The sequence below is a fragment of the Spea bombifrons genome, chromosome 5 (assembly GCF_027358695.1).
Source record: "Spea bombifrons isolate aSpeBom1 chromosome 5, aSpeBom1.2.pri, whole genome shotgun sequence".
Taxonomy (NCBI): domain Eukaryota; kingdom Metazoa; phylum Chordata; class Amphibia; order Anura; family Pelobatidae; genus Spea; species Spea bombifrons.
The window spans coordinates 8,373,482-8,385,638 of NC_071091.1; positions in this window are offsets into that span (position 1 = coordinate 8,373,482).

A 12,157-nucleotide genomic window follows, 5' to 3' on the forward strand; every position below is an offset into this window, starting at 1 on the left:
TTAAGTTCCAAAAATGCTCTTATCACCACAGCAACCAAAGGAATTGTCCAATCAGCAGTTGCTATGGTGATAAGACAACTTTTCCTACACTGCCTTAGAATGACTTTTCATACATAACCACCAATATATGAAGCTGTCAGAGCTGATATATATATATATATAATTGGACTGCTACGCTAAAATGTATTTGAACGGACAGACAGATTGAATCATAGTGGAATATATGCCAATTATAATATTAATTATTAACAAAAACACGTACTGACACCATTAACGTTAAGAATAAGTGATGATTCCCTACAAAGTGGGGTTTCAAAGCTTATTTCAAATGCCAATCACGTTTACTGGGAAATAGAATAATGACTACTCAGTAAAACAGTTTACTATTGTTGCCATGGCAACATACTCATAGTGGATTCTCCAGGAATGTTTGTGAAAACACATTATTCTATTTCCCATTAATCACCATTAAATGTCCAGCTAGCCATGCTTTGACATATCCCCTTCTTTGTTTTAGTAGAATACCCCCCACCACAAACTGCCCCGCTTAACACAAGTTATGGAACTATGTTTCAGACTGTTGCTCGTAGTGTTTTACAAGCAGATGGTACAAGGCCTTGACTAGGTTTGTGAAGGTCCATAGAACATCATTAAATTGTCCACCACTGGCCCCATTAATTGTCCACCATGAGCAATGTTGGTGTCTCCCCCTGTTCACAGGGCGAGCTAATGATAGCGATGGGTAATAATAATGTTGCCAATAAATGTTATCTGTATGAACAAGATTTTCAGGATCATCCTGCTTGCCACTTCCAAGCTCCATGAAACAAGCGCCTTTCAATCATAACTAAAACATTCCTATTTTATTCACAAGCGCACAGGCTTTGTGTGAGTCAGCCGTAAAGTGTGAAGACCATCCCGGGAGAAAGAACTATTACTGCGGTTCTCACACAGATGTGTTTATACAAGCATTAAAATATGATTGACCTGTATACGGCATCGATTGTATATGTGAAAACTTTTGTGATCAGAAATTGTGTAATCCGCATGGGTTCAAAGGTACACTGCAGCCATCATATGCACTTTAATACATACAACAGGTGCGGGGTTCCTTTAAATGTATGTGGCGTCCCCCTTTCATAGACATTTTTTAACTACCTATTTGCTTTTAGGAGAAGCTGCAGCTCACGGCCTCCGCTGTGGTCCAGTTTTCGTGTCCCTTTTAAAGAGGTTAATCCTAATCGTTGCATACATGTAGAGAGATATGTCAGAAGCATCCTAAGAATGCCCTAGTTCCAGTAGCTTGTGTTCGCATACAAAACATGCCAACCGTGCATATTTACACGGGCAGGCCGAGAGAATGTGACACTTGGACACCAGAGGAATCCCGATACGTAAACACCTTCGTTATGACGAGGCCTTGTAACGCTCAGGACACGGCCTTTTCTCCGGTGTGCAAACATCTTCAAAAATCAACATATTTTGGGATGACGAAATATCTCACTAGACATTTTACTATTCCCTATGAAGAGACACAAATTACATTTTATGCCCCTTTTGTTACTCCCTTTGGGGTCTATTCACCAAAGGGCGAGTTTTGGTTCTAACTATGAGACTTCTCTTTACAGAATTAAGCTCCAACCCCCAGTGAGCTTCTGCTGTAGAAAGGGCTTGGCTGGACCTTGAAAAGGAATGGTGAAATTAGCAAGATTTCTTCAACTTCTCCTTACACATTGAATTACTTAACAGGACCGCGTCAGCCCTTCTTGCTGGAAGAACTTGCCAGTGTTGGCTGTTTCTAAAGAATAGCGAAGTGGAAGAGTTGAAACCACAAATTCTCCAGAAAGCAAGTAGACACCTTTACCGTCCTGCTTACTTCTAGGAGAGGCCCACTACGTTACATTAATTACCTTTACTCAACGTGGAAGTTCTGCTTATTCTGCAGGATTCCTAAACTTCTCCAAAGTATGGAAGGTGGGTTGGAGTTTGTGCCAAGAGCCAGTATGGCCCTGCAAGAAGCCGTGGCAAACCCTGCACCGCAGAGGGTACTGGGGCCTAGGTTATACCCTATTACCTGTGCCCCAATGTAACGTTAGCCTGATATTAAGTGATCAAAGCATCAGGAATATTAAACCCAACAGCAATATTCTTAACTAAGGGTAAAGTTCCATTTATGCGTGGGGTACAATGCACTCCTAAGTTCTAAAACACGGTATTTTTAATAACGTTATGTTACCGTGGCTTCCTCTACGCTTTATTGCTGAACACCTTAAGAAACTGCATTGTTTGACATCTGTTTTATTTACTGGACAATTAACACCACGGCTACAAATTCCAGGAACGGCATCAGATCTTACACATCTTCCTCCCAATGGGCTTAATAAACTGGTTATAAATCTGTCTTTTGTAGTTTCACGTTTAATTGCAGTAATGTATGGAAGCCTTGGAAGTATCTTATGAATTTTCATTGCTGGAAAGTAGTTTTCTGGGTATGCGGTGATAACAGAGGGTTAACAATGTGAATCAATTAGTCTTCCTTGTGTTTTCAGGCAAACTGTAACATGTTTCTGGTAAGGGGCCAAATAATAAAAACTTGCTACGCAAAATGATATATATTGTAAATATTACAATGTAAATACATGAAACAAATTATGTACTGATTACTTTTGGAGGCCAAAGGACGTAAGACTGTGTGATGACACTGGCAACTGATGATGTCATGATATAACATCCCTCCAAATGGTTTAACTGGCCAGAGGGGCTCTGTGAGTTTAGAGGGTGTAGTGAGAGGCATGCATGTTTGGTGTGAACTACCAAGACTTATATGTAACATGATTACTTATTGATAGCCGAGTATTTAATTGAGTAAGGCATTTAGAAGACCAAGAATGTATTTTTATTTACTTCAATTTGAATTATGAAGGGCTGAACCCAGTGAGCTTCTTCATCAAGAAGCAAACCAATGTGATCCAAATCGGGACAGCAGTGTTGGGGAGTGCGGAAAGGAGCAGGGTGGGGTTGGCACCAGAAGTGGTCGAGGCAAAGCTTCCGATCCACCTTGCAGAAAGAGCTATAGAGGGAGGTGGCCACATGGGAACTGTAATGGAGTAGTGGAGAATGGCACCTTCACTGATTTTACAGCCCCCTGGGCTGGTCAGGAGATGATCAGAGGTGCCCCCCCAACCTGCCAGTGATCCCCACTGCCTGCAAAAGCAAACCAGATGGGCAGCTACTCTGGACAGCTGGTTGGTGCCTGAAAATCCAGACTATCCCGTCAATATTTTTTTATATATATATATATAAATTGCCTATATACATAAAAAGGGAAATTATGGTCAATCACATGTAGTCAAAATCTTACGAATTGGTTTTAGGGTATCAAATACCTTTGGTAATGATGGTGTTAAAATAGTAAACATGTATACGGGATCATAATAACCAAACTGCACACAAAGTTTGAATTGGATTTTTTTAGTGGATTGTGGGTATATCATACAGATAACTCCATTGGGAGACCTTCATGGGGATGTTGCTCCCCTGTGAGGTTAATACCATTACATAAGTTATGGTGGGTAAAGGTGATGGAAAACCATTCCACTAAAGTCAAGGGGGTATTAGGAGCATTATTAACACTTATCTACAGACACCAGACAATCCAGAAGGCTTGTTTCTCCCTCAGAAATCTCATGGTGCTGCCACAACCACAAGGGATTCTGGGTAGGCGCATGCAAATAAGGTCAACAATAATCACTTTTTGCCTCTATATCCACTTTATACATGGAACCCTTGAAAGTACCGTATTTGCTCGATTATAAGACGACCCTGATTATAAGACGACCCCCCATAATCTGAATACTAACTTAGGAAAAAAAGAAAAAGCCTGAATATAAGACGACCCTAAAGGAAAAAAGTTTTACCAGTAAATGTTAATTCATGTAAACTATTTTTTTTAATAAAAGCTATGATTGAGAAAAATATTTTTTTTTTGTTTTTATTTCTTGTATTTTCCAACCTGTCCCCCAGTTACGCACATCTGCCCCCAGGCTTGCCACACCAATATGGCACTGTGGCCCATGATATGCCTTTTAACCCTCTATATGCCACTGTGCCCCATGGTATGCCTTTTGACCCCCTATGTGCCACTCTGCCTCCAGAAATGCCTTATACCCCTATATCCCATTCTGGCATTTAGGGGGTTAAAATGCATATTATGGGGCAGAGTGGCATATAGGGAGGTATAAGGCATTCCAGGAGGCAGAGTGGCATTAAGGGAGTTCAAAGGCATTATATAGAGCACTCTGCCTCCAGAAATGCCTTATACCCCTATATTCCACTCTGGCATTTAGGGGGTTAAAAGGCATATTATGGGGCAGAGTGGCATATAGGGAGGTATAAGGCATTTCAGGAGGCAGAGTGCACTATTAAATGCCCCCTTAACGCCACTCTGCCTCCTGAAATGCCTTATACCTCCCTATATGCCACTCTGCCCCATAATATGCCTTTTAACCCCCTAAGTGCCAGAGTGGCATATAGGGGTGTAAGGCATTCCAGAAATGCCCTACACACACACACACACACACACACACACACACTTACTTACTTACTTACCGGTGCTTCCAATTTCCTGCTGTATTGCCGGGGCAGCGGGTTGACGTCTCATTCCGCGGCAGCCGGAAGGAGGTGGAGTTGGCAGCGGGGGTTTGTATGCGTCCGTCGCAAATACCTTCCCCGGCTGTCAGAGATCAGGAACTCTGGAACTCTGATCTCTGACAGTCGGGGAAGGTATTTGCGACGGACGCATACAAACCCCCGCTGCCAACTTCACCTCCGGAAGCACCGGTAAGTGTGTGTGAGGGGGGGGGGGGGGACGACAGGAGGATCCAGGTCCCCTGCAGCGGTGCGGGGGATCTGGATCTTAGTCTCCTAATCAGACCTCTATTTGAGGTCTGATTAGAAGACGACCCCGATTATAAGACGAGGGGTATTTTTCAGAGCATTTGCTCTGAAAAAAACCTCGTCTTATAATCGAGCAAATACGGTAATTGCCTGCTGTAAGGACAGCCTTTAGACAAAAACTAGCCACTCATGGACAGCTGTTTCGTCCTTAATTGGACTCGTCAGCATGAGGTTGTGATGCTGGCTTAATACTTAAGGCTTGGAGTAGGTTAATGGATTGTTGAAGGACCTCTAGTGGTCTAGATAAATGTGAAACAGTCACAACAGTTTTATTCTGTTTTTAAAACTTCCACAGATACCCAACAGGTGGCTCCAATACCGAGAGCGCAGGCTTGTGATGAAATTATTGTGCATGCGCAGTGCTTTAGCAAATCATACCACTTATTCCTATGTCTGTTTCTTCAGGGATTAGGGTAAAGCAAGGGTCCAAAACATCAGGGTTTGGTTACCAAATCAGGCCTGTCCCACTGAACATAGGGATAGATGAGATAGGAATATTCAATTTGCTGGCAGATAAGAACCAGTTGACCCATCTAGTATGTCCATTTTTCCTGATGTAAACATTCGGACGTTTATCTGATGTTGGTCTCGTCTTAGATTGAGGACCTGTCTATCCCATGCATGTTTAAACCCCTCAACTACCACTTTTGCTAGGAGACTGATCCACTTATCTACTACCCTCTACGTAAAGTAAAACTTCCTTGCATTACATGGACATGTTACTGACCAGACTGTAACATTTTATTTTAAGATAAAGCAATGTGTGGCTTGCATTATAACCGTAAGTCACACCGTGCTGGTGCTATGTTATAAACATACGTGGGAATCTCCAGGCTCTGGCTACGTCATCAGGTTGGTAGATGGGCCGATGATCTAGTGGGCAGGGCTAGCGCCTATTGCTTTACGTTTGTATGGGGTGAGAGGGGCTGTCTAAATGCCGCTCCTGTGACCTGGATATTTTGGACCATGGTCAGGAGACCTGAAGAAGTGGTGCTTTACCGGGGGAAAGGGTGAAATCCGGAGGGTCCCCAGGTATAGTTATAAGGGTCTGATATCAAGCTCTGTTCATGTGATACCTCGCTCTTCAGCATGGCATTTCTGTAAAATAAATAATGTTATGGCTGATCAGTGTGTATATATGTATATAATGTTATGACGACCCCGATTATATACAATAAATCACAATATACTATCCGTTTATGATGTGATAGAAGCAGACGCTCTCTTGTGAGGTCATATTTATGTAGTGTTATCTGTGGACAATGGCAGCTGTAGTTACACAACATGAAGGAAACAATAACAAAAAAATGTAGGTGTTTCCCGAATTTATTCTGATCTTATGATGTTATTTGGAAACACTCTTGATACACTCGGCCAGGGCTTAGTCCATCCTTCAGGCCATCCAGTCTGGAGTCACAAAGGAAAAGCCAGAAAGACTCTGGCTGCTCGATGACGAGGAAGAGCAAGATGAAGATGAAGAGGACGTCTCCTCTGTGCTCAACAAAACTGATGGAATCTCCTGAAGTGTCTTCAAGCTTAGATTAGCTGTTGATGTTGGCCGGTACGGGGGAGTTGAACGGCGGCTCTCTATATCCTCCCACTTAATGTCCTGAAAGAATGGATGCCGCCTAATACACCCCGTGATCCAGAGGCGATGCTGAGGATCTTTCATCAAAAGATGCCTCAGGATGTCCGCAGCTTCTTCGGAGAGGTCTTTGACGTACCGGGGACTTCCATTTACAATGGAACCCAACGCTGCCTTCTTGCATTTACCGTGATAGAACGGTAACCTTCCGTTAAGCATGCGGAATAGAATCACCCCGAAGGACCACCAGTCCACGGCAACACCGTATGCTTGCTTTAGATGTATTTCGGGGGCCATGTACGTGAATGTTCCGCAGTGTCCTTTTGTCTCGGCTGCTCCAAAAATGCCTTCTGCGACAATTCCGAAATCGCAGATCTTGGCGTGGCCCTCTCCGTCAAGCAAGATGTTGTCCGGCTTGAGGTCTCGATGTATAACTCCCCGAGAGTGGAGGAACTGGATGCCGCAGATTATTTCAGCTGAATAAAATGCAGCTGTGGTCTCGGTGAGTCGGCCCACCCTCTTCATATATGACTTGAGGCTCCCACCAGCCATATACTCCATCATGAATAACACGCAGGTCTCTGTTTGGAAGCCTGCATATCCATGGCAAAGGAATGGGCTGTCCCGAGCCATCTCCAGGATCCTCCTCTCCTTCAGTAAGTACAGGGGCTTTATGGCTTTCTTGCGGATGATTTTGACCGCTACCATAGAATCTCTTCTAGGTACAGAAGCCAACATGACTTTTCCAAATGCCCCTTGTCCCAGCACTGAATGGAAAATGAAGCTGGAGGGCATCATGGGAAGAAGGCTCCGATATCTTTTTGCAGTAACACCACTTTCCACCACACTCCTGCGTCTTTTCATGGGAACCTTTCCCCTTCTGCTCTCCTCCAGAATTTCCTCAACTCCTTCTTTCTCCTGCTGCCCCAGCGTCTGGATGTTTTTGTTGTTGGATCTACACCGCTTTTTCTTCCGTTCGGAGAAACCTGTGCTGGTTCTTGGGCGTCTTGTCTGCTTTGCCCTCAGACACAGGCTGCTCTCCTCCCTCTCATTAGCAGTACGTTTGGTCCTCTTCCTCGCTCTACCTCTTTCTTCCTCAGTACTGCTACTCTCTTTCTTCCTTTTCAGAACAGGGTCTCTGCTGACCGAGTGCTCCTTGTTCTGGTATTCAGTCTTTTTAGCGGTGTCGGTGAAAGCTGTTTTCACTCTTTTGAAAAACATCCTCACTTTTCTGGGGCAGCATCTCCTTCCAATCCACCTCAGTCCATGGAGTAGACAACAGTCCCCCATAGCTCTCCTTTTAAAAGGTTCCCCTTTTAAATCTCCTCAATCTCTGATGTCGTTGGTAACAACACTGCAAGTCCACTATGAATAGCTGCTTACACGTGCCGAGCGCCCAACTACACTGAGCAAACCGATGAGCGCTCGCCGGCTTTACAGTGCTGTTGATGTCACAGGCATGTATGATGTCATAATTCACTGAGGGCACAATGAGGGTTCCGTGCTTCTGCTTTACTGCTTTATGGGAAGTAAATACTCTGGTGGATTTCTTTTAATTTATTGATGGGCACTTTTGTATCTATCATATAAAATGACCAGGGTGTATGACCATATAAATGTTTCCCGCCCTGCGTGAAAAACCCATAAATCCTGTTGCCTTTATATTATTTTATCAATTTGCCTCTTTTCTTGCAGTCCCAATTTTCAGACCTAACTTCTTTTATTCTCCTGTTCGTCGTGGCGTTAAAAATTCCTTACTAGTATTACAGTAAAAGATTCTTTATATGTCTGTGGCAGCTGCATATTCGCCATTTCCATGATTTCTGTCTCGGTTATTAATGCTAAGCAGCCCTATTCTATATCCTGCCCGTGGCGTATTCTGGCCGAGGCTGACAGTCCAGAGACGCATTTTACTCTTTATATTTTGGTGCTAATAAATACTATTTAATAACATGAAAATGGTTTAATATTAAACTTTGAAATAATCGAGTCTTTGGCAGGTACACTAACACACAAAAAGAGGAGTATTGGTTAAACGTGACTGATTCTTTATTGGGTAAAACACCCTTTCACATGAATTTAACTGCAAAACTGTACAAAGTGGTGCAGGACTGAAAAAAGGTGTGTTTTTATGTCGTATTGCCCCAGTAAATATCCTTTAACTGCAGTCCAGGGGGTAATATAGGAAAATCAAAACATGATTTGGAAGGGGGAAAAAAGTGGGCTCCTAGATCCAAAACAAATTTTTGGGTAAGACATTATACACCAGCCCTAGCATTCTCCAAACCCGGGGCTAATCGGAGGATGGCAAATAAGTGTTCTCTGGTCCTTTTAAGGGAGGAATCTGGAAAACCGGTGAACATCTTGGCAGATATTGCGGTCGCAAAACAAATAAATACCAACATTATGGGTTTTAGATGCTGTGAAGAGACATATTGAGAAATAACTTCATTTTGATTTTCTTTTAATAAAAGTATTGAAACTCTGAACGCTAGAAAGCTCCAATAATAATTTTAAATTGGGGCTGGAAAAAGTTCATTTATTTTTCCAATTTTGCCTCTGGCAGTTAGTTTTCAAAGCGAAGAGAATTTCACAGAGATGGCCGATTCTCCAAGTCCAGCTCAGAGACCATAACATGTTCCGTCTCCAGGCTGAGGAGACATCATAGAGACGGCGAACCCTGCAGGAGACGGTAACCGCAATGTTACTTACAAAAGTATACAGATATAGGAAGTTATTTTTGTTACATTGTTATATTGCGGGGTAAGCGTTACTGTGTTACTATAAGCGTTATTTTGTAGCTTTTGGGGAGGACGAGCAGTTTGAGGCCGGTATGTCATTTGCCTTCCAAGTTGATTCTTGTGTGTCTGGAAAGAATTCAGCATCTGGACATCTTATGCCCTGGCAGTATATCGACAGCGGCTCACAAGGTGAACCTACGACAGGAGAAGCCAACAGGCAATGGTCCAGGTGGTTTTGGAGCAATGATTCCACACTGCCGAGATGGAAACATACTATTTGGCAGCAGATAAGAACCAATCTGCTCTGCCCGTTTCTCCCCTTACTGTATTAACCTCTACCACTTCTGCTGGAAAGTCTTTCCACTGATCTACCACCTCTACCTTCTCAGTAAGGTACAGGAAGGAGCCTCCTGGCTCCAGCTCCACAGGTGATGTCCACCATCTCTGGAAGACGCTGTAGGTCTGTCTGACTTCGAGGGACCCTCTTATCTGCAGGGCAATTCTTTAATTATTAAGGCCCAAAGACACTGACTTAGCCATTCCCGATTTCGTTGCAGCTGAGTTGGGGACGTTCTAGACGGGGTCTTGGCTGATGCAGAGGGTCCCTTCCACACGCTGTCATATAGGCATATAGATGTTCTTTATATTGTACGAGGCTTCTTTAGTATTTCACCTCTACCATTAAGTTGTATTACATACTACCTAATATTTGTTTACTATTTTTTTACATGATTATACATGGATATTTTATTTAAATACCAATTGGAGTATCCATTTATATAATATCTGGTGTTATCCCTCCCCGAGTTTCACTTTCACCAGGCAGAAGACCTCTTGGACTTCATTCCACTGGAAGAAAATAAACTAAATAACTAAACAATGAAACCGTGAGACTCCAGGGAAAGGGTTCTTATTACCACTCACCATACAGCATCCACATCCCAGGAGAAGACACCGGACTTCCCAAAGCTCTGAACAGCATAACTTCTGGGAGGTGAAACAAAAACAAAAACAAAAAGGAAATTTCTGGCTGTAACATAATTGCAAAACGTTTTTCTAACCATCAATTAGCCTTTTAAACTTAAACTCGGATCAGCAAACACAATGTGCCATTGGAACCCAGGAGTGATGGGAGTGATAAAGGGCCATTGGAACCCAGGAGTGATGGGAGTGATAAAGGGCCATTGGAACAGAGGAGTGATGGGACTGATAAAGGGCCATTGGAACACAGAAGTGATGGGAGTGATAAAGATCCATTGGAACACAGGAGTGATGGGAGTGATAAAGGGCCATTGGAACCCAGGAGTGATGGGAGTGATAAAGGGCCATTGGAACAGAGGAGTGATGGGACTGATAAAGGGCCATTGGAACACAGAAGTGATGGGAGTGATAAAGATCCATTGGAACACAGGAGTGATGGGAGTGATAAAGAGCCATTGGAACCCAGGAGTGATGGGAGTGATAAAGGGCCATTGGAACACAGGAGTGATGGGAGTGATAAAGGACCCTCGGAACAGAGGAGTGATGGGAGTGATAAAGGACCATTGGAACACAGGAATGATGGGAGTGATAAAGGACCATTGGAACACAGGAATGATGGGAGTGATAAAGGGCCATTGGAACACAGGAATGATGGGAGTGATAAAGGGCCATTGGAACACAGGAATGATGGGAGTGATAAAGGGCCATTGGAACACAGGAGTGATGGGAGTGATAAAGGGCCATTGGAACACAGAAGTGATGGGAGTGATAAAGGGCCATTGGAACACAGGAGTGATGGGAGTGATAAAGGGCCTCTGTATGTCTATGAAGAGATTCCATTAAAAATCAGCTGTTTCCAGCTATAATAGTGATTTACAACATTAACCCCATCTGCGCTGGATTTCTGAAATTTCTAAGTGATCCCAAACCTTTGAATGGTAGGGTAGCTGCAGCCCCTGTAGTTGTGCCACTGCTTCCAGCAGACGAAAAATACATAAAATGAACGGATGGCTGCAAATAAAGAGACAGATTTTATTTGTAATAAAACACAGTCCTGCCAAGAGAACTCGGGAGAACAACCTGCGTTTCTGAAAAAAGTGCTTTGAATTGTCTTTTTCTCCATCACTTATACGAAACAATACAATAAAAGCGGGGTTCACTGTGACAAGTATAGAGTCGCGTTATCTCACTTTACATGTTTGTGGTTTTAGGGCATTTGCTAAGCTGTAGGTCAAAGGTTTCTGCTTATACCCGCATGGGGGGTTACTTTAACTGTATCTATTCCTGGACTTTTGAGTAGCAAGCTGTGGGGCAGATGTGCATAACTGGCGGCAGAATGTCAAATAAAAGGAAATAAAAACAAAAAAATGCATTTTTCTGAATCATAGTTTTTATTAAATATAAAAATTAGTTTACATGTGAATTAATATTTTAATCTTATAATGAAGCAAATATGGTATATATGTGTGTTTGTAAGCTTGTGTGTGAGAGCAGTGTAGGTGTGTGTATGTTTATGGGCAGCTGTGTGTATGGGCAGCTGTGTGTAAAAGCAGTGTGTATGGGCAGCTGTGTGTAAAAGCAGTGTGTATGGGCAGCTGTGTGTAAAAGCAGTGTGTATGGGCAGCTGTGTGTAAAAGCAGTTTGTATGGGCAACTGTGTGTAAGGGCAGCTGTGTGTAAGGGCAGCTGTGTGTTTTATTCATGCATAGAAATGCATGAAACGGATATAAAACGACTTCATTAAATAAGGAAACCACAATACGAGGCCGCAACTTAACTTTGCTTGCGTTTAAGCAACCCTTGGCAAGCAACAACACAGAGGGAGTCTGCCCACAATAGCTATGGCGGGCCTCCTCCAGACTCCGCCTCCTTCCGGCTTGACACTTCCTGTCAGT